The following is a 23,184-nucleotide window of genomic DNA, read 5'->3' as shown; positions in this document are numbered from 1 at the left end:
TTTCCCGGCCAGTTTGATCATGGCCTCAAGACTTCCTGCAGTGACAGTACAAAAGATGTTTTTACACTTTCATTAAACATTATTTGTGCCCTTTGACCTGTAACAAGATTTTCTGCTTGACGGACAGTCATGATTGTGACTTAACCCTTTTCTCTCACAGTGACTATGATGATAAATTAAATGAAATGATATTAAAGCACAACCTCGCATTCTGGGATGAAACAAATAAAGATCTGCCTCACAGGGAAGGAAAAAAGCCCTAAAGGACTAAGCATGGGAGTCTCTTCTCGAAGCAAACCTTAATAAAGATGGCACAGCTTTCTGGTGAGCAATTAATAGCCCCTACTGGAGAGAAGATACCACCCCCAGATTGGAGGTTGCTGTTACGGAAGCCGAGTGGGTGACTCACTTTAGCAATACCTATTCAAATCCCAACAAGAAGCCAGCAGAGACAACACCCCATGTTATGGCTGCTGCCACTGCAGAACACCCTAGTAGTATCTATAATCTCGTACATTCTCCCTGGAGGGGGTCAACAGAGCCCTTGTGGCTAGCAAAGGTGGGAAAGCACCGGCCCTGACGGTATTCCTGTCGATCTCTTTAAGAGTGATACTCCTGTCTGGGATCCTTTATTAACACATGTGTTGGGCGCGTCCTGCACCACCAATTTTTTAGCACATGGTCATAGTTGCCTATTGTTACAATTTACAAGAAGGGAGAGTGATCCTCGCCGGCTTGCTACTGCCCAGTTCCATTCCTTGACTCCCTGGTGAAAGTAGTAGGCCATATTATCCTGGATAGACTAGAAGAGTAAGCTGCAGGCAACAAGATTTCATCTGACTTACAATATGGCTTCCGTAGCAGGCTTGGGACAATAGAACAAGGACTCAACTTAATCTTTTAGTTAGAAAGTATACACATATTAAACGGGGTAGCATGTTTTGAGCTTCTGTTGATTTATCTAGCAGTATTTGACTGTGTTGTGCATGGCAAATTGTGGATTATCATGAAAGAGCTTGGTGTGGACCCACCCATTATTCAGTTCTTGAGGGAGTTGCATTCAGGGAGCAGGGCCAGGGTTTGATGCGTCCTTAGAGGGAATTGTTCTAACCCCTTTAGAGTAGAGGGGTGGATCAGACAGGTGTGCTTTCTCAGTCCCTTTCTCTTTACACTATACATTAATAATCCTGGCAAAGTTTTAACAGATAATTGTACTGATCTCCAACAAATTGGCCATCATCTGATTCCAGTCCTTTCATACGCAGTCAATGGCGTTGTTATGGCTTGCAATCCCTGGGAATTGCAATAGTTTCTGACCTGTTTTGTTGTCTACATGCACGAATCAGGGCTTTATAATAAATTTTCATAAAACTTCTATTGAAATGTCGGAGGAGGTGCCAGAAATGCCGCAATTTCATTATTCGAGACACCAAGATTAATTTTGCTCTTTCTTTTTCATATATGGGCATTTTGTTCGATAAACATGGACCCTGGATACAGGTGATTAACACCCCAAAACTATACTTTTTTAAAGGCCATTACAGTGCTTTCTAGCTTTGCAACTAAATTGTGCAAGAAGCTGCCTAAGGAAATGTTAACCATCTACAAGGTCAGGTGTCTGTTGAAAGCTCTATATGGGGCTGCATCTGGAAGTACAGCAGTTCCCATGCTCTTCAAACCATGGAAAATTCCTTCCTTGGTAACCTTTCGTCAGTTCCTCGGAGTTGTTTCTTGGTAATCTGCCACTCAAAACTGGGAGTCCCTTTCTTAACAAATGTTGTTTATACTCAGCCAATCCTCCTTTGGCATAAAATCCAAACTTCAGAGGCCACTTCATTTAACTGTGAGTTTATTAGGGATTGCTTTAAATCATCTTTCTTCTTACAAATCCCTTGTCTGAATTATATTAAAAGCCTTTGCACCTATTTGGGACACCCAGAGTATTTAAACTCCCCGACACACTGATGCTAACTAGCAGAAAAGATCTGAAACAGGCCTGTCTCTCCTTGTTTGAGGATCTTAGATTGAATACAGAGCTTTTAAAACCCAGTGTCGTCAATAATCAAATTATGTTGGTTACTTAAGATATACAGCCATACCTTATTTTCGTGCAGAACACTAGACACAGATTTCTTCTAACCAGATTTAGGCTGGATGTACATCAACGATTGATAACCTTTTTCACTGTTAATGACTGATCTAAGACACCTGTTGTGACAATTTGTCTGATCAAAGTACTTTGCACATTGTCTTATTTTGTAAATTTGATAAAGCCTTGAGGAAGTGTATTATATTACCTTGTCTGCATGAATATAAATTTACACAATGTCTTCCTGCGTATTTACTTTTACAGTCATTGCCCACGCCTCTGATCTGCTGTACTATGCTGCTGTAGATGTTTGCACATCTGCAATGACCCTGGAATATTATGATGCATTTTTATATTTTAACATCATTTGCACGTATTGAGATTCACTATAACTGTTTTTAATTTTTTACTTGATTTATCGTGTATTTATGCTTTTATGATTTTACTATAAAATCGAATAACGCTTGTTTTGACTTGACTTTACTACATTTCAAAGAGTTTCATGTTCTTCTGAAAAATGGTGGATCATAGAGATATGTATATAATAAACAGCCTTTGTCATTCAATTATGGCTTAATACTTATTGGAAGAAAGTAATGGAAATAAAAATATTAGTTTCAAATGTTGTAATGGAAATAACATGAACTACACACATAATTTATTGAGCTTATTGACGTCTATTTAATACTATAAATAAATAATCCAAATGGAAAACACAAAGAAAAAAATCATTAAAAAGGTGAATATCTTGCAACCCCAACCATCAGCTCTCTGTGGCAGAGCTGTGCCTACCTGCGGCAGGCAGTTATTTTCTCTCCCTGCTGGCAGCGACTATGCACGAGCAGCTTACATCAAAGGGTATGCTCTTCTCCGTATGCTGCTTAAGGAGGGCAAGGCCAGGGAGTGATGGGGGAGGGTGGTAGGACGTCATGAACTTGATGTTTTCAAATAAATGATGGGTGTCATTTTGCTTGGACAGTCCAAACACTCACTACTGATGTGTGGGTAATCTTGTGATGGTGAAATTGTTTACTGGTAAAACATCTTAACTTCTTATGGGGCCAGTAAACTGATTATCACTAAACTGGGCAATAGTAACTCCTGTCATAAACAGTGTTTGAATGCAGACACAATAAAGACAATATAAAACAAAATTATTATGCTTATAAAATGGAATGAAAGAGAGATAGAAGTAGGAGAGGAAGGCATGCCATAATTATTTTACGCCTTAGAGGTGTGAAGGATGTGGCAAAGATATTTTTGTGTATGATTTTACCTTGACTCCTTCCTGCTCCACAGCCAGCTCATGACATCACTCACAGAAGGTGTGGTAGAGAGACGGTGGCCATAACTTAATTCTGAAAGCTGCAAATATGTCGTGAATTATAGTCAGAATTTAAGAAAAAATGAAATGAGAATAATATGGAAAACAGGCGGAAAGAAACAAGCCAACTTCCATTGCAAGATCCAGTTAAGGGCCAAATGGGGGTGGCACCAACTGCTAAAACCCAGAGCTTCCTCGGATACTGTGGCTACCACAAATTATTTTTTCAAGATCTAGCCTCACATTTTGGTGACCATGAGGTATGCACCGGCTATAAACGATTTCAAGATTGACTAAAAAGCCGGAAATACCACAGTACAAAGAATACAAACACTTTGGGTTCAGACGAACTCTCTGGTGTCAATAAAACTTTAACCTACTCATTAAGAAGCTTACAGCTATCTCTGTGTTGGCCTGCGCCCACTCGCAGATTCCATTTGAACTACATCCCATTGTAAGTTAAGAGGTTTGTGAGTAGTGTTGAATTTTGGAGAAGGCAAAAAAACCTGACCTACTGACTTGGTCAGCAGGGGTGTGAACATCTCTGAGTAGAGTTATCAGCTCAGAAATCTGAGCTCCTGACCCTCAAGTGTGCACTAACTGCACATTCCATGACTACTGGCATGGAACTAAGCTCACTTGTCAGGCAGACAAAAACCTCCTGAAGTATATAGTGAGTGAAGAAGGTCAAGCTCAAATCCAGATACCGCCGGCGGATTGAAATGAAGTATTGTCTGGGCAAGACGAGCAATGACGCTCTGTGAAGTAATGCTACACACGTGAGACCGGACCCAGGTGATAGAGGCTGAAGTAAAAACATCATGAAACATCCTCAGTAATCATTCTGCAGATGAGGTTTCAAACCACCTGAAAGTAGTAAACTGACTCGCTCTCAAACCTACAGCCATACTTGAGGCATAATACCCAGCAGTTAGATAAGGTAAATTGCACATGTTTTTGTCTTTTTTTTTTAACAGAGCGAATTCGTCATTCTTAGGAATCTGCACATGTGTGTTGGTGTGTGGGCATGAATCATAGTTTGCAATGCTTTAAGAGTAACACATAATGGGAAACAAGAACAATCCAATGTAGAAATGCATTGACGTCTAATTTTAGTTTGTAGCCTTTAGAAGTCCCATATGAATAACCTTCCAGGGTGAAACCTGTTAGCTACAGGAAAAAAAAATACGTATACCTTATATCAAAGCCAAGTGGAAAAGCAATCAAAGCAGAATGTTTACATAGTTCATTTCTCTTCACTGCCTAAGGCAGGAACAGAAAGTTAACTCTGATAAAAGATGTACAGTCTAGTATTTCTAATACATTTAAACTTTCACTGGATGGCAGGCAAACCACTCACGGGTAGACAAAACTAGCACATTTGAATTGAAGGTAAGAATAAGAGCGGCATTAAGGAGTACCTCTGCCTGCAACCAACTTCCGCATATACTGCAGTGTGGTACTGCGTGAAAGGACTGAATTGCCAAGACTGTCCATGCCCCTGAGGGTCCATGAGAGCCCATGAACTTTGAAGAAGCAGATCAAATTTTTCATCCTGTCAGTGGTCTGCCGACCTGTGATTAATGATATGTGGCTGAGCCCTAAAGGGGAGGAGAGGCATGTCGTCTGGCAATGGGGGCTTGGGGGGAGTAGAGGGCTTGCCCGGTCTCCCCCCGGGCTTGTCGGGCATCCGTGGCACATTACTTGGGAACAGGGTATGACATTAGTGACGTTAGATGTAACCTCATTATATACCAGTATTGATCACGACTTAGGTATGACAGCTTTACATCATTTTTTACACAGTCAGTCGGCTAGTGTATATGGACACACCACTATGGTGTTGGAAATGATCAGACTGATTTTGGACAACAACTTTTTTCTATTTAATAATAAATGGTTTCGTCAAAAGAGGGGTGTAGCTATGGGATCTCGCTTTTCTCCATCATATGCAAATCTTTTTATGGGGTATTTTGAACATAAACTTGTATGGGGTCCAGAAGCACAAATATGGAATTCATATATACTCTTTTGGGGTCGTTATATCGATGATGTTATCATGATTTGGACTGGAGATGTCACTCAACTAAAGGAGTTTGTTGAATTTTTAAATTCCAATCACCTCAACATTAGATTTACCTGGGAATATAGTAACACCAATATTACATTTCTTGATGTGGAATTTTTTATTCTTCATGACAAAATTGAAAGCCGATTACATAGAAAAAGTACAGCCTGTAACTCAATTCTTCACGCTAATAGTGCACATCCACGCCATCAGATTTTTTCTATTCCCTATGGGGAAATGATACGAGCCAGAAGAAACTGTAGTGTTGAGTCAGATTTTGTTGAAAATGTTCGTGATATTACAGCCAGATTCAAATCACGGGGGTATCCTACTGGGGTTTTGGAGAAAGCATGTGATAAAATTATGCGTGTTCCCAGGATAGACACCCTAAAGCATAATAACAAAAATAGAGTTTTAAACAGACATACCAGATGTGTGGCTGATTATACCCCTGCTTCAATGGCTCTACGCAGATGTATGAAGAGGTTTTGGCACATACTGAAGGCAGATATAACTCTAAAGGATATTTTATCTAATTCGCCTCTATTTACTTTTCGAAGGGGTAGAACTCTCAAGAACATCTTATGTCCAAGTTACCCTAAGGTGTCTTTACATGATAATTGGCTCACTACCCGTAATAAGGGATTTTTCAAATGTGGTCGATGTGGTATGTGTAAGCTTAGTAGGTCTGGTATTACTAATTTTGTTAGTCTGATGGGAGATAAATTCCCCATCACCACCCACATTACTTGTGATAGTTGCTTTACTATATATATGATAATTTGTAAATGTGGGTTATATTATATTGGTAGTACTATTAGACCTTTGAAAGTTAGAATTGGTGAGCATTACAGAGCTCTCACTTTTCGAGATGAGCGTTATCCCATTATTGCACACATGAGTCAATGTCCGAATCAGACGGACAAATGGACTTTTGAATTTTTTGGTTTTGAGACAGTTGGAGTTAATCCGCGTGGTGGAAATAGGGAGCTACAACTAAGGAAGAGGGAATGTCAGTGGATTCTTAAGCTTAGAGCTGTAGAAATGGGGCTCAATTCGAATTATGAAATGGAATATTTTTTAGACTGATGCTATTATTGTAAGTAACCCTGTTTATTATCTTGTTGTTTTCAATGGGTCGTCCCGATCTTCAAATATATTATTGTCTATGAAAATTCTTTGGAGGACAACCTTTGTACTAGATGATTACTATGCAATGTACTCAGCATATGGTACAGAAGAAAAGTGTAATTATTTAGCCTTCTCCATTTGCTTATGATGAACTATTAGAGACCTGTTATGATAATCTTCAGCAGATAGCAATTGTAATTTTCTCAAATTGATCTATCGCAGCCTGGTCTGACTGGAGAGATGAGGATCAAGGCACAGTTGCTCTGTAAATTTTGTAAATATTTTTGAATTATTGTATAAAAATTATTTTCATTGGTTAATATAGGGTTATATTGATTTCTAGGGAATTTGTGGTTTCTGCTTAGTAATGTTTTGGGTTTATAAATATTGGTAGTAATGTCATCTGCTCTAATGTAGCTTGGGCATCAGGTCTGATGATTTTCATCATTTCAAGATGGCGCCCGTAAGTTGCCGACATATTGGAATGGATACTCTAACAGGTCGCGCTCTATAGTTAGCAGAACGCGCGCCGGCCGAAGGGTAGTTATTTATTGAGGTAACTCAATGCGGTCAGGTTTCATTGCACGGCCGTCGGGTACGGAGTTGCTAATTCGCGGCTCCGGTCCATTTTAAGAAGTTATACAAGGATCAGGTAACAGATTGTTTATATTGGTAGTAACATGGGGAGCACATATAAGTTTTTTAAACTTGCTGTAAAATGTTTCTTTGAGTTGATCGTTTTTTCGGCATTACTTTCATTATTAGAGACGTCGCGGACACTCTCTCACTACTTCACGTCGACATGGCCAGATGGCCATAAGTGGGTAGGTGTTTGTAGGTGACATTAATGGGTACAATATTATTATTATTATTATAAGCAGCCAATTACTTGTTATACCTCATATTTTATTTTAATTTCAGAAGACGTGGTACATGTTTATTATGAATTAGCGACACAGAGCTTTTTTCTCATTATAATTGAGGTATGACAATTTTTTTCACTGGGGCTTTTATGCTCTTGAGATATTGCACATTGGTTTTTAGTATATATTGAATTTGGGTGACACTGGGAAGGATCACTTATACATGTTGTCCACACCTATTATAATTTTGGTTTAGTTCATTATATTTTTTGTCACTGGCATTTGGTTAATTGTAGGTGTTGCCTTGGTCTTCTCTTCTCTCTTGTCACACTGGGTTGTGATGGATGTGAACTCTATCAAAGATTTATTGTTATAATATCTATTATATAATTAACATATGGATTTAGATCTTAATTTTATAGTAATGAAGAGTTGACAACTATTGTTAGTTGATTTGCTGCATATTTTGCTATGTTAACTAATTTCAAGAACACATACTTGTTAATATGTTTTTGTTATCGTTACCTTATAATTTTTATATATATTCTGTATTCTGGGTTCGTTACAGCCTTGACAAAGTCACGGGGAGTACCCACTCCCAAGACGAAACACGTGTTGGCTGGTGGCTGTTTCATTGTTTCATTAAAGGATGGATTCGTCAATCAACTTGATGTCTGTTGGACTGAGTCAATTTACAGTTTCTCAGTGATTGATCTACTAATCATTGAAATACTTTATTTTTGTTTGTTATAGTTTCATATAATACTAAATTGTTATACAATATTGAGTGCCTAGGTCTCCAATATTTAGACAGTCCACGGCCCGAGTTTATGGGGATTGGTGATAGGGCAGGATAGGGCGGGCGTTGGGCAAGGGTATAAATGGCAGGGGCTGGGTGTGGGCAGCCTCTTTGGCCGTCGTCACACCCAGTAGGCGTGTTGTGCTCGTTGGTTGTGCTTGCGTTCAAAGGGTAGGCGTGTAGTAGGCGTTTCAAATAGTTGTGGAGTTAGTGTTGTTGTTTGGAGTTATTACGGTGATTTAATTTTTGAGGCAGGGTTAGTTTGATGTTAGTTGGAAATTTTTCTGGTCGACATGGAGCCTAGCAAGGTTGTGCAAGCTCTCAAAATATTGCAGGACGATGGCAGGGAGGACCTAATTAAAGAAGGGGTCTTGGAGGAGGCGTAAAAGACCTAAAAGGCTGTCTTCTAGAGGCGTGAGCGCGGCGGTCATCGCGTGCTCCTCGTCGCCTCAAAAATGTAAAAAATTTAAATCTAAAAGTGTTGAGGGCAGGAAGGTATCGCGCTCACCTGTGGAGATTGCAGAGACTTCTGTTAGGGTCCAAGGGAGCCCGACGTGGTTTGCGCGCAGACGGGGGGCTGGGCGGTCGTCGCGGCGTTCAGGGGGCTCATTAGCCCGGCCGGTTGCGGCTGGTGGGAGGGGGGCGGCCCTCTCGAGTGCGGAGGCGGTTATGGAGAGGCAGGGGGCGCAGCGCGAAGGTGTGCGCGTAGGAGGGGCGGGGCTCAGTAAGACCGCGGTACAAGCCCAATCGTCTCAAGAAAGTGTTGGGCGTCCGGCAGCCATTTTAAAGGAAAGAAGGTTGGGAGGCACTCCCCAAATGGCGGCGCCCATCGCAGAAGTTAAAAAGGTGCCGTTCCATCACAATCAAAGCGGAATGCGGCGGATTTGGAGGCTTCTTGGCAAATCGACAGGTCAAAGGACGTGATTGTGATATTGGACGAGGATCAAGAAGGGGATGAGGCATTTGGTTTAGATTTTAGTGAGGGAGAATTGCAGTCTGATAGCCAGTTTTTTGCAGGGTTTGATGGATGTGGGTTTGTTGATAAGGATTCGATTGGGAGTTTTTCTAAGGATGCGAGGAAGAGGAGTTTGGTTTCAAAATCAGGTTTGGATTTAGGTGAGCAGGTGGAATTTGTTGATCAGGATGGAGTTATATTTAAGGGTAGGTTGTGTGGTAAGTCTAGTGGAGATTTTTATAAAAGAAAGTTTCAAGTTTTGCAGGATGTGAGGCAGAGAGATGCAGAGGACGTAGGTGCTGGGTGTGGCGCTCCTCGGTTCCAGGGCGGACTGAAGGGGTTGACGGTGCATCTGGAGGCCTTCGGATGGTCAGAGTCGGCCGGTTAAGGCCAGGGTGCCTTTGGCACACCGGAAAGAAGAGAGGGTGAAGTCCGGAGCGGCTTACCTGACAGCGCGGGAGTCAGCAATGTCGCTAATGGGTCACGGTGCGGGCTCATTAGAGGAGGTCCCTTCCACTAGCCGGGGCGCTACGGGAAGGTGGGAGATCCAAGAAGAAGAAGATTTGGACTTCGAGGAGGAGATGGAAGATCGGGCTCTTCCGGTTTCTTCGGCTGTGGGTACAGAATTTGCGTCATCAGTGTCGGAGGTGGTCCGGGGCGATCGCCCTGCAATGTGGCGTCAGAATTTAGCGGGGAGTCTACCACGAGGTGAGGTGGAGAAGGGGATTGAGTGTAATTTGAAGGGTGCTATTGGGGGTTTCCTAGCAAAGGGTGAAGTGGATGCCTCAATTCAGGTGGATTCGGTGGATACTGGTGCAGGTAAGTCAGAAGTTGTGCTGAAAGAGGATGCCTCGAATGTTGCAACTGATGCAGTACATAATGTTGGGGTGATTAACTCAGGAGTTGCACTAAAGGGTAAAAAATTACCTTATATGGGGGTGGCGATGCCTTTGGGGGCGCATCTCACCCAGAATTTAAAGGAGAGGATTTGGAAAGGGGAATTTGTTGATGTTTTCAAATTACTGCATAGAGAAGTTCAGGCAAAAGAAGGGTCCAAGGAAGAGGAGTGGGAGTTACTTAGGAGGCCGAGGGTGCCGACAAATATAGAGAATTGGACGTCTGCTTTTCTTATTTATGCTAGTGTTTACTGCGAGCGGCATTTGGATTCTTGTGTGGCTCTTTTTAAGTATATGGACGTAGTGCGGCGAGCGCAAATGGATTATGGTGGTTTCGGTTGGTTTTGCTACGATGAAGAGTTTCGGGCTCGGAAAGCTATGGATCCGTCTAAGGCCTGGGGTGAAATTGATAATGAGCTGTGGATGCAGTGGTTAAGGACAGCGAGGTATGCTCCAACCACGCACACAGCTAGTGGTTTGCCAGTGCAGTATAAGCCCTTTCAGGGGCGTCCCACCCAGTTTGGGGTGGGGTTTGGACAGCATAGCCACTTGCAAGAGAATGGATCTTGCTGGGCTTTCAACAGTGGTTTCTGGAACAGGCAGCCGTGCAGATTTCGGCACGATTGTTGCCACTGTGGTGGGAGGCACCCAGCCTATCAGTGTTTCGGGGGTATGCAGTGGGGTGGTCAGGGGCAGCAGTTTAGGGGTGGTGAGAGGGGTAGAAGCCAGACTCAGCATGTTGTGGAAAAAGGGGCCTTCTCCTATTGATTTAGGGGTAATTTTGTATTGGCTACAGTGTTATCCTAGGGCCGAGGAGGCAAAAGTTCTGTTTTATGGTTTTAAGGAAGGTTTTCGGTTGTGTTATCAAGGTCCTAGGTTGCGTAGGTGGGCTAATATTTTGAGATCTGCGAGGTTGTTCCCAGAAGTGATTGAAGAGAAATTGAAGAAGGAATTGCTTTTAGGCAGGATAATTGGCCCCTTCTTTGAATGGCCGTTGCCTAATTTGACGATTTCACCACTAGGTGTGGTCCCTAAGAAGCAGGCGGGTGAGTTTAGGCTTATCCATCATTTGTCGTGGCCTGCTGGTGTTTCGATCAATGATTTCATAGCGGTTGAGGACACTGCTGTGCATTATGCGTCAGTGGATCAAGCGGTTGCTTTGGTGAGGAGATGTGGACGTGGTGCGGAAATGGCAAAATCGGATATTCAGTCAGCTTTTCGTTTATTGCCAGTTCATCCAGAGGATTTTTCCCTTTTGGGAATTCAATTTGGGGGTGCAATTTATGTGGATAGGATGTTGCCTATGGGGTGTTCGGTTTCCATTTCATTATTTGAGATGTTTAGCACCTTTTTACAGTGGTGTTTTCAGGCTTTGGAAGGAGTGTGTTTAGTCACTCATTATTTGGATGATTTCTTTTTCGTCGGAAGGGCGGGGTCTGGATCATGTGGCAGATCGTTGGAATTTCAGAGATTGATGGAGGAATTTGGTGTGCCGCTGGCTCTGGAGAAGACAGAGGGTCCATCAACTTGTATTAGTTTTTTGGGTATTGAGTTGGATTCAGAGAGGATGGAGTTGAGGTTACCTCAGGATAAAGTTCAGCAGTTGATTGGGTTGTTAGATGAGGCAGTTAAGAAGCAGAAGCTGGAGTTGAGGCAGGTTCAAGCTCTGCTAGGTCATTTGAATTTTGCGTGCAGAGTAGTTAGAGTTGGACGGGATTTTTGTAGGAGGCTTGGTTTTTCGATGAGAGGAGAGTGCTTGCCACATCATCACATTCGGATTAAGGCCGCCATCAGGATGATTTGAGGATGTGGATGGGCTTTTTGCAGGAATTCAATGGGGTATCCATGTTGGTGGAGGATGAGGATTGGTTTTGGCAGGTGGAGATATTCTCTGATGCATCAGGAGCGAATGGTTTTGGATTGTTTTGGGACGGCCATTGGGTGGCGGAGGCCTGGCCAATCAGATGGAAAGAGGCAAAACATAGTATTGCGTTTCTGGAGTTTTTCCCTTTGGTGGTGGCATTGGTGGTGGCATTGGTGGTTTGGGGATCTCATTTAGCCAATCGGAATGTAGTTTTTAATGTTGACAATCAGTCTGTGGTGGCATTAGTTAATTCACAAAAAGCTAAGGATGAAAAGGTGCTGAAGTTGCTGCGAATCTTCCTGTTACACTGTTTGAGGTTCAACGTTATGTTTAAGGCTAAATATATTCCAAGCATTAATAATGATATTGCTGACGCCCTATCTCGTTTTCAGTGGCAGAGGTTCCGTGGTCTGGCACCGGGAGCGGATTTGGAGAAGACTTTCGTCCCGGGGGAATTGTGGGAGATAGGAAATTGAGCCTTTTGGAGCTGGTTCAGATGTCTATAGCCCCGTCAACGCGAAAGAGCTATTGGCAGGCCTGGTTGGAATTCTTGGATGCAGGTGCGGTAAAAATAGTAAGGGGGAGTGATGTCATTGGGAGGAGAAGGGATGAAGCGGTTCGTTTCATAATGCATCTCATTGAGGGGGGCTTATCCGCTGTTACGATTGCTGGTAAGTTGGCTGGGATTGCTTTCTACGGTAAGTATTTTTGGGGTTATGATCCAGTAGAGGGGGAGATTTGTAAGAGGGTATTGGCAGGTTGGGCTAGGGCGGGGGGGGGCTCGGTGGGACAGAAGAAGGCCGATTACGTCCCAATTACTCAGGGCCATTTTGCGGTGTTTGAAGAGTGTTTGTTTTTCAAGTTGGGAAGTTCGTTTGTTCTCTTTATGTATGGCATGGTTATTTCATGGTGCTTTTCGCATTTCGGAGTTGTTGGGGGTGAGGGGGAGGGAGGGTCTTTTGCTTTCTAATGTACAGGTAAGTGGTGGGGATATTGTGATCTGGTTGGGAAAATCAAAAACAGACCAGTTGGGTAGGGGGCAAGAGGTGGTGTTGCGTCGTACGGGTATGCTAGATTGTCCGGTGGGGCTGTGGAAACTTTTTGGGGATAAATTGCCTGAATCTGCAAGGTTGGTTTTTATTCATCAAGTTGGGAATGCGCTGACGGCGTCTCAGGTTTTGGCTGTACTGAAAATGTGTATTAAAGAGTTGGGTTTAGATCCAAGATGTTATGGGACTCATTCTTTTAGGATTGGGGCGGCGACGGAAGCGAGACGACTTGGGAGGAGTGATCAGGTAATACAGGAGTTGGGTAGATGGAGGTCTCAGTGTTTTCAGCGGTATGTTCGTATTTTTAAGTGATTGGGGGGTTTTGATGGGGGGGCTGTTTGGAACAGGTCTGTTTTTGCTTTCCTTCCCGTCTTATTCTCAATTCTTCTCTTTCAGCCTTTCTTTTAGGGTTGGTGCTGTGATTCTTGGGGTGTTGAGTAAGAGGCAGTTGATTAACATCCCTTTTTTCTTTGTAGGTTGTGTTGGGGGACCAGATGGAGTTTGTGCGGTATGGATCGTCGGGCATTCATTTGTTCGATGGATGGAGAAGCAGGCAGCTGCAAGGCATTTTGGTCGCCAGCTGGGCTTGGATGGCATAAGGGTTAAAGTTAACTGGGTGGGGAAAAGTGGTATGAGGTGGGGGGAACTATTGTATGTCTTATCCCAGAGGCTTAGGCAGGGGGTTTGTCCGGATTTGTTGGTAATTCATTTAGGTGAAAATGATTTAGTGGCGCTTTCCGGTATTGGTTTGATCAAGACGATGAAGGTCGATTTACTCCGTATTAAAGAGAGGTGGTCAGGAACTCACATTGTTTGGACAAGTTTGGTACCTAGGAGGGTCTGGAGGGGTGCTCATTCTTTCAAAGGTATTGAGAAGCAGAGGCGGAAAGTGAACAGAGAGATGAAAAATGTTTGTAAATTACATGGGTTTTCTGTATTGAGCCATGATAACATTCTGGGTTCAGAGGTGGCTTTGTTCAGACAGGATGGGGTCCATCTTTCTTTTTTGGGTAATGAGATTTATTTACTGGATTTGCGTATGGTGATTGCGGATTTATTGGGGTTGAAGCTTTGGGATAGATAGTAGGGGTTGGGTGGGGCAGGAAAACGCCTACCGGGTTTTCCTGTGTGGCGGGGGGTTTGGGCCAAGAAGCAGTTCGGGTGGGGAAGGGAATCGACATAAGATGACTGGACAGGGATTTACAGGCAAGGGTAATTTTAGTAGGGATGGGTAAAGGGAAGGTCAGGTCAAGGTTTTGGGTTAAAGGGTAGTTGTGGAATGGGTATTAGAGGGAGGGGGAGGGGATAGGAGGTAATTTATGTATTAGTGAGGTTCAAGTAGTTTTGTGAGGCTTTTGCCAAGGTTATTTGTTTGCCAGACCTGTTCTATTAAAGCGGCCTTTTATCCCTAGAGACGAGTGTTGTGGTCTGTTCATGGTTATGCCCGATGGGGGCTTGGGGGGAGTAGAGGGCTTGCCCGGTCTCCCCCCGGGCTTGTCGGGCATCCGTGGTACAGTCCACGGCCCGAGTTTATGGGGATTGGTGGTAGGGCAGGATAGGGCGGGCGTTGGGCAAGGGTATAAATGGCAGGGGCTGGGTGTGGGCGGCCTCTTTGGCCGTCGTCACACCCAGTAGGCGTGTTGTGCTCGTTGCCCTCCCGCCCTCCCAGTATTTTATTTATTTATTTTGGTTTTGTCTTTGTTGTTTTGGGTTGGGGAGGGGGGTTTTATGGTGATATTTTAAGCTTTGTGGCATTGGTTTGTAATAGGTTATTCTTTAAGAGGGCAGGTCTGCGCGGGGTAGTGTATTATGGTTGTTTTTGTGGGGGGAGGTTGGGTTGGCTGCCGCTGATAGTCAGGTCTGGCTGCGGGGGGTTTGGGCCAAGAAGCAGTTCGGGTGGGGAAGGGAATCGACATAAGATGACTGGACAGGGATTTACAGGCAAGGGTAATTTTAGTAGGGATGGGTAAAGGGTAGGTCAGGTCAAGATTTTGGGTTAAAGGGTAGTTGTGGAATGGGTATTAGAGGGAGGGGGAGGGGATAGGAGGTAATTTATGTATTAGTGAGGTTCAAGTAGTTTTGTGAGGCTCTTGCCAAGGTTATTTGTTTGCCAGACCTGTTCTATTAAAGCGGCCTTTTATCCCTAGAGACGAGTGTTATGGTCTGTTCATGGTTATGCCCGATTCCAGAGCTAAAACCTGGGCATTTCCAGGCATCGCCAAGAGGCCTGAAAGCACGATGTCATCCACTGAAGGGCACAATTTGAACACAGTAAAATGCTTTTTTTAGGCCAAAGGTACTACTATTAGCTGAGCGACTGAATGTACTGTGTTGTTCTATAAGCACAGAGCTGTATTTAAAGCAATTGCCCCTTTTCACACCTAGTTGATTGTCAGTGATCCTGTCAGTTGTCATTTTCATTTGACTTTTATTGCTTGCTCTTACCATTTTTCAAATTCCTTGTTTTTCAGTCATTATAGTTTACTTGTTATGTTCTAGTCCGAAGTTACCTGTAAGAGCCCTTTGCATATATTTTCAACAGATCATTTGAAGCCAATATATGCAGCTGAATACAGAAAAGAGTCATTACCGTGCATGTGTGGTTATTGCATTTCTCCTCCTATTTGCGTAGATGAAGTGAAGTGGTCTATATTTAATTTCACCCTGACTGATTATCTCGTGCAAACTGTATTGCCATACATGTAACAGTGAATTTTCCCACTAGCCAATTCAACACTTTGGTTGAGTAGCGTCCCACCAAATTGGAAATGCGGAGAGAATGTGGCACAACGGCCACAGCTGCCGACCTTTGAACAGTTGAACCATGTTCGAATCTCAGGTCAGCTCACAATCCTGTTATTGTGGGGAAATCACCTTATCGCCCCATGACTACCAAAAAAAAATGACAAAAATTAATGCGTCCTTGGTAAGATAACTGGTGCTCACCCAAAGTGCTCCAATACCTTTGGGTCGAATTTGCACTATATAAAACTGCAAAAACATTAATAATGCGCCTGTGGTAACCACAAAAGCACTAACCATTTCCGTAGCAAGATTTAGGTTTGAGTAGTGTGGGGTAGTGCTGACTGATGTAGAGGCCTAATAAATTCAGTTTTGTTACCCCTCAGAAAGGGAGTGAGTGGCAGCTCCTGTGCATATTCAGGTACCCAGCTGCCTATCAAGTCAAAAGGGCCTCAAACTAACTGGGGGCCCAAAAAGAAGTCACATGTGCAAGCAATTTGCAGTCTTAATTGGTGATATATAAAAAGTCAGTGTCAGGCATAATTTGAGAAATTCAAATAATAGGCCCTGATTGCGAGTTGGATGGTACTGAGGGAATGGTAAATTTTACGATGCAGTAAATTCATCCCAGTACCATCCAGTTACGGATTTGACTGGTATTTCTGGTCGTTCTCAGTTCTGTAGGGTTAAGCGCATACATTTACTACTTGCACTGAACAGAATATAAATGTGTGCTGGAGGTTTCTGGGTGGGGAGGGAAGAGTTAACACGTCGGACCTTATCTGGTTTCTTATCGTTAGATCATAAGGAGACGCGTTGGAGGTCAATGGATCGTTTGACTGCGCTTAGAGTAGTTCCCACCATAAACTCAGTTCTGGTACAAATAAATAAAAATTTCAATCAATAACACCAATACATTTGGGAGTCGATAATTTCCACGCACCATGACCTTTTCGGCCATCAATATCCACTCCATTAGGTAAAAGTTAGAATATTCATTTCCCTATATTAACAATGCTAGTATCACATAACTTAGTCTCAAAATCAAATGATGAACATACAGAAACAATACTGATTGACCACAATCTAATCAAAGCTTGGACCACTGTACATTCTAAAGTTACTGTACAAATCAATAACAAAAATAACTGTGCAAACAAAATAACATACATTTAGATTCAGCAAAGAAAAAACTTCAACAGGTATTATTTAGCAAGCACCATCAGTGAGTATCCTAACAAACCTTTTGATTAGAATGGCATGTTTCTGCTTCATGCAAAACAATTTAGTTAACACATATTTGGAAAACGTCTAACTATGGATCTATCAGAATTAGTGGTTGGCACCTAAGGACAAAAGCAAATAGACATTATAACCAGTAACATCGTTTATACCTGGCCTCAGTATGGCTCAGCAATCGGCAACAGTCTTCATCTATAGGCATCTATAGGTGCCGAGTGCCTGAGCATTTCTCTTCTGCAATTGCGCTGGAAGCATGCTTCCAGTGCGATGGGATGTGACCTCTGTTGAGGTCAGCACGCGTTTGCATGCTGACATCATCAGACATCACTGGGTGGGGTTGGGGTTGGAAGGGGAAGCGATTCCCCTTCCAGCCCTGACCTGGGGGGTAGCCCTTGGGGGGTGCACTAGCGCTTCCCCCGAGGGCCAGTATATGGATGTGATGGTTACGTCCATGGCGCCACATGGCCGCGGCCATAGACGTAACCATTACGTCCATGGTGCCAAACCCGTTAAGAAAGAATGGGGAGAAAATGGCCTTTCTGAGCAGTTTAGAAGAATGGGGCTAATAACTAATAGCTAATGGCTTCTCTCTTCTCGGTGCAGTCTGGTTAAGTTAGATTCCCTAAAACTACTTCCCACGTTGCTATTGGTCAAATAATTGTATGGTTACGTTTAGTCCAATGAAAGTAGAATATCAAATCTAAGAATTTACAAAACCCATGGTTCACATGTCGATGATTGGCTCCTCTTCTCCTGTCCCCATCATTGTGCTCATCAGATAACAGTATTGTAACAGCCATGCTTCAGTCAGTGCATCCATTGTCCGCTCCTGGGAACCTTGCCTCCACATACACTAGATTATACAAAGTATTGATAACTGGTACAACATATTCCAACAAGCAGTTCTCATGGGAAAGAATATTAACTACTATCACTTCGTCTGCGCAGTGGATAATCACAATTTAATTCTCTAAACAGCCATTTTATGATTTATCTAAGCAAAGCAGCTTTACATGAGGCCTACAACCAGGCCCAAGACCTCGCTAGATTAAGGCCTATTATTAATAAAGCAAACACGTAATACATAACCAGTAATATGACATATTACTACATTAATAAAAACATAAGCTCAACATTTCACATTAATAAGCTGTTAATAAGTACACTACGTGAATATTGGCGGTCACTCAAGTAGGCACATTTTCAAGTGAGTGTATTAATTTTCTATGTTAACTCATTTTCTATGCAGATTTTAACATTCAGAATACATGAATTATTCATTAGTAAAATTCAACATAAACAATTTTTCCACTTTAGATAAAATTTGTCATCCCTGTCCTTCCTAAATTTTCATTCCCTTCTTGAATTTTCCCTAAACAAATTTTCCATTTTCAGTGTAAGAGTGGTGGTTGTCTCTAAAGCTGGAGTATGGTTGGCTTCACTCTTGTCAAGAACAATCATTCCCACAATCAATACCAGGCACAATATACACAAACAATCACCAAACCACCAATACCCAAGTATTTACAGCACCTATTCTTCCTACCCTGCTGGCTAATAATACTCATGATCTCTAAAGAATCAGAAAGCAGAAGAGAAAAATATAATAACTATGCAGTAAGATCAAAAACGAAAAATCTTCAACTTTCTTTCAGCAGTTATCTACAGCTTTCAGTCCTATTTCCAGGACCCTTTAGTCAAAATCTATAAGATTAGCAAAATCAGTTTAGCAGCTTGTCAAATCAGGTTATTTTGTCAAATCAGGTAATCAAAGCCTGTTTCTGGTTACTTTCAATAGTCTTTTTTTCTTTGTACTTCTTTCAGCGAATAGTTTCAAGAGTTCAGTTCATTAGTTTCCTTCAAGTGCCAAAATATTGACCTGGAATGTCTCGATCAAAACAAAAAGACAAAAATTATCTTTGCCATTCACTTGTTGTTTCATACACCCACTAAGGACTAGCGTACCTTCAATTTGCAATTCTCTTTCTTTTCAACTTCCGATATCCATTCAACTCTCCTTTACTCATATCTTGTCTCCTTGTCGTGTCCACTATCTTCTCAATAGTTGTCACTGTAACTGCTTCTCTTCTCCTAGCTCGTGGCTCTGGACACTTATCTCCTGTCAGTAGACCTTTTGTCAATGCACTTTTCAGTGTCGAACTTGTAACTTCTTCTTGCTCTGCAGGACTTTCTCTTGACCAACCTGCAACTGGTTCAGGAGGAGTCAGACCACTGTGGCTATGATCTGCCTCAACTCCTTCCCTCTCTGGCTCTATTGATTGCTCTATCTGTCTGTCAAGATCGTCTACCTCTGGGAGAGCCCTCCTCACACTAGACTCTCCTGCGGCCTCAATTGAGATTTGTTCTCTGTCACTTTCCTGTAGATCTTCTCCTTCGTCTCTCACAGGAGTGGTTGAACCTTTCTCAATTTGCTCAGACCTGGTCTCAGTTCCTCTTTTTACTCTTTCCGGCTCTGAGGTTGGCCTGGTCATTGATTGTACTCTCAACAACTTCTCTTCATTGTCCAAAGGACATGCCACTTTTCTCGTATGGCTCATTTGGATCCAATTCAGAACTCCAGCGTATTTTACAGCTGTGGTAGTGATCAAAACTACCTGGAAAGAGCTTTTCCACCAAGGCTCCAAACACATCTGCCTCATGTTTTTTCTGATCACAACTCAGTGTCACAGCTCTCAGGTTATATCCTTGGTCTTGAGACAGTTGCAGTGTGGTGGCTTCCACCTGATGGGAGATAGAGCAAACCACATCAGCCAGACCCTTGCAGTAGTCCAACAGCATATCATCTGCTCTGTTCACAAGAGCATTTGAAGGAACCCCTGGCATCCTCATTGCTCTGCCTATGAGGATCTTATGTGGTTAAAATCCTGTTTTCCTGTCATTGTCATCAGAACTAACAGTAGTGCGTCGGGGCATTTTGGATTCGAGGACGCACACATTTTCAACATTCTTGATTTCAAGGTGCCATTCAGTTGTTACGGAAGTCTTGATGCTTCAGGGCAGTAACTACAATACAACTTCTGCTCAATGTTTAAGGCTGAACATAGTAATTGAATTACTTAATTGTTGAAGTGACTTCCTCTATTTGATTCTAAAGTGATCAGAAACACAAAGACCCTCATTACAACCCTGGCAGTCGGTGACAAAACGGCGGTAATACCACCAACAGGCCGGCGGTAAAAAAAAATGGAATCATGACCACGGCAGAAACCGCCAACACAGACAGCCACTTTAACACTCTGACCCCCACGGCAGTAGCAACAAACACCGCGGTGGTAGCTGCCAACAGCCAGGGGGAAGACAATGTACTGCCCACTGCATTACAACACACCTATCCACCAGCTTTTACGGAGTGGTAGCAATGCCATCAAAAGCACAGCGGAAACAGAACACTGAAGGGAATCGACTCACCTCTCGACACTCAAGGAAGAACCACGATGCTGTGCAGCCCGAAATGAAGATCTTCCCCATGCTGGTGTATCTTCTCATACACCAGGAGCATGTACACCAGCGAAAACGACCACGGTGAGTACTGTACCTAACACACAGGGGAGGGGGGGAGAAAAAAGAGAGTGACACACACACACACAACATGCAACACCCCCACCCTCAGCCCCAACACTAAACACACAAACACATGCAACAACATTACATATACAACCCGTAACCTTCAGAAATAACGCAAGGACAAAAGGAATGGAGTAAAATGAGTGTAATATAAGTAAGTATTAGAAATAGGTTCAGAAATAAATAAACAGTACAATATATCAAAAAGGAGGGACAATGCGCACTCCAAAATGTCCGTGGCCCACGGGGCGATAACACATAGACCAAGGCCACACGTGACTCCTGCCTCAATACAGAGAGAACACTGCAGGGGCATCAGGTCGAAAACACACAGGTACCTCAGGGGGGCAGGGAATGGGGGGGCACCTCCGCTGGAAGATGGTACAACGCCACTGGCCTGGAGGGGGCTCCATGCCTACTGCTTGGTCCTTGGGGAGTGCAAAGCCACAGTCTCTCAAGTGGGTGATTTGCCCACTGCCTGGTCCTGGGGAGTGCAAAGCCACAGTCTCTCAAGTGGGTGGTTTGCCCACTGCTTGGTAATGGGGAGCACAAAGCCACAGTCTCTCTAGTGGGTGGTTTACCCACTGCTTGTTCCTGGGGAGTGCAAAGCCACAGTCTCTCAAGTGGATGCCTTCTTCCAGTGGTTCTGGAGGGGGCTTTGTGCCCAGTGTGCTTCATCTTGGCAAAGGAGGGGCAGAGGGGAGGCCTTCTTCCAGTGGTTCTGAGGGGGACTTTGTGCCCAGTGTGCGTCATCCTGGCAAGGATGGGCTGAGTAGAAGCCTTCTTCCAGTGGTTCTGGAGGGGGCTTTGTGCCCAGTGTGCTTCATCCAGGCAAGGAGGGGCTGAGTGGGTGCCTTCTTCCAGTAGTTCTGGAGGGGGCCTTGTGCCCAGTGTGTTTCATCCTGGCAAGGAGGGGCTGAGTGGATGCCTTCTTCCAGTGGTTTTGGAGGGGGCTTTGTGCCCAGTGTGCTTCATCCTGGCAAGGAGAGGCTGAATGGATGCCTTCTTCCAGTGGTTCTGGAGGGGGTCTTGTGCCCAGTGTGCTTCAACCTGGCAAGGAGGGGCTGAGTGGATGCCTTCTTCCAGTGGTTCTGGAGGGGGCTTTGTGCCCAGTGTGCTTCATACTGGATGGGGCAAGGTCACAGTCTCTCACCTGGGTATCACACCCACAGGTGTTGCAGGGGCCAGGACACACTGCAGCCCATGTAGTCACCACTACACACTGCTCTCCGGCGGTGACGGCTGCAGTTGCGCTGCAGGTGGCGGTGCAGGCAGTAGTGGTGGTAGCCTCTAGGCCTTCACCCGCAACCTTGGACGGCCGCCTACTGGGGCTGCTGCTGCTGGCAGTGGTGCTTCTGGAGGCGGGGCAAGTGGCAATGCTGGCCGTGGTGCAGGTGGCGGTGCAGGTATTGGTGGTTGTAGCCTCAAGGCCTTCACCGGCAGCCTCAGACGGCTGTCCACTGGGGCTGCTGCTGCTGGCAGTGGTCCTGCTGGCGGGGGGGCAGGTGGCGGTGCTGGTCACGGTTCAGGTGGCGGTGCTGCCCGCGGTGCAGGTCGCGGTGCAGGCAGTGGTGGTGGTAGCCTCCAGGCCTTCACCTGCAGCCTCGTATGGCTGAAGTGCCATGGCCGGTGTTCTATGTCCCTTTCTACCCTTGGCAGATGGTGGTGCCTTCTTGCTTCTGCCAGCTGGAGTCTTTGACTTGCCCTTGCTGGCTGGTACTGCCCCCTTCCTCTTGCTGGCTGCTGTACCCTTTTTGCCCTTGGCAAGTGGCGGACCCTTCTTGGCCTTGGCAGGTGTTGCTGGCACACTGGCCGGGCTGACAGGTGCCTCCTTGGAGCCTCTTACAGCTGCAGAAACCACAGTGGCCGGGGACTGGGTGGCTGAGGTGCTGGGCTGGGTTCTGGCCACCCTGGCCTGAGGTGAAGGACCAGGGGAGGGGGAGGGAATAGGTCAATGTTGACGAGAAATAGCTTCTTAGGGACACTGGGGCGAGAAGAGCGTGAAGGTTTGGGAGTGGAGGAAGAGGGAGTGGTTGTAGGAGGTGTCAGTCTGCTGTGTTTGGGTGCAGGTGCATGGGCTGGATGCTGTTGTGAGGAGGATGGCTGTTGGGTGTGTGCTTGCATTTGTGTACTTTGGGAGGAGGGGTCACAGACACAGTGGGAGAGGACACAGAGGACGTATGCATGGATGTAGAGGTGGTGACTGCCAGTGAGGGGCGTGTAGTGATAGGCGTGCTGGTGATGGAGGTAGTGGATGAGGATGTAGTGCATGCAGGTGTGAGTGCAGACGCAACTGGGAGGGAAGTGGATGATGAGGAGGAGGGGGACACAGTGGAGACAGTGTGAGTGCCTGTGAGATGAAGTGTGGTGCTTGTGTTGGCCTGAACCACTTATGTGTGTTGATTTGGGTGATTGCTGGTCTGAAGGTGTTCTTACGATAGGCTGGGGTTTAGGGGATTGGGACTGGGTAGAGGAAGTTGGAGGGGGGAGGCTGGAGACAGGGACAGTGGCTGCCATCAGTGCAGAGGCCAGAGCTTGGAATGCTCTCTGTTGGGCCGCCACGCCAGAATGAATGCC

Source organism: Pleurodeles waltl, chromosome 12 (genome assembly GCF_031143425.1).
Source record: "Pleurodeles waltl isolate 20211129_DDA chromosome 12, aPleWal1.hap1.20221129, whole genome shotgun sequence".
NCBI classification, from domain to species: Eukaryota; Metazoa; Chordata; class Amphibia; order Caudata; family Salamandridae; genus Pleurodeles; species Pleurodeles waltl.
The sequence above is the reverse complement of the archived record's forward strand: the minus strand, read 5'-3'. Positions refer to the sequence as shown.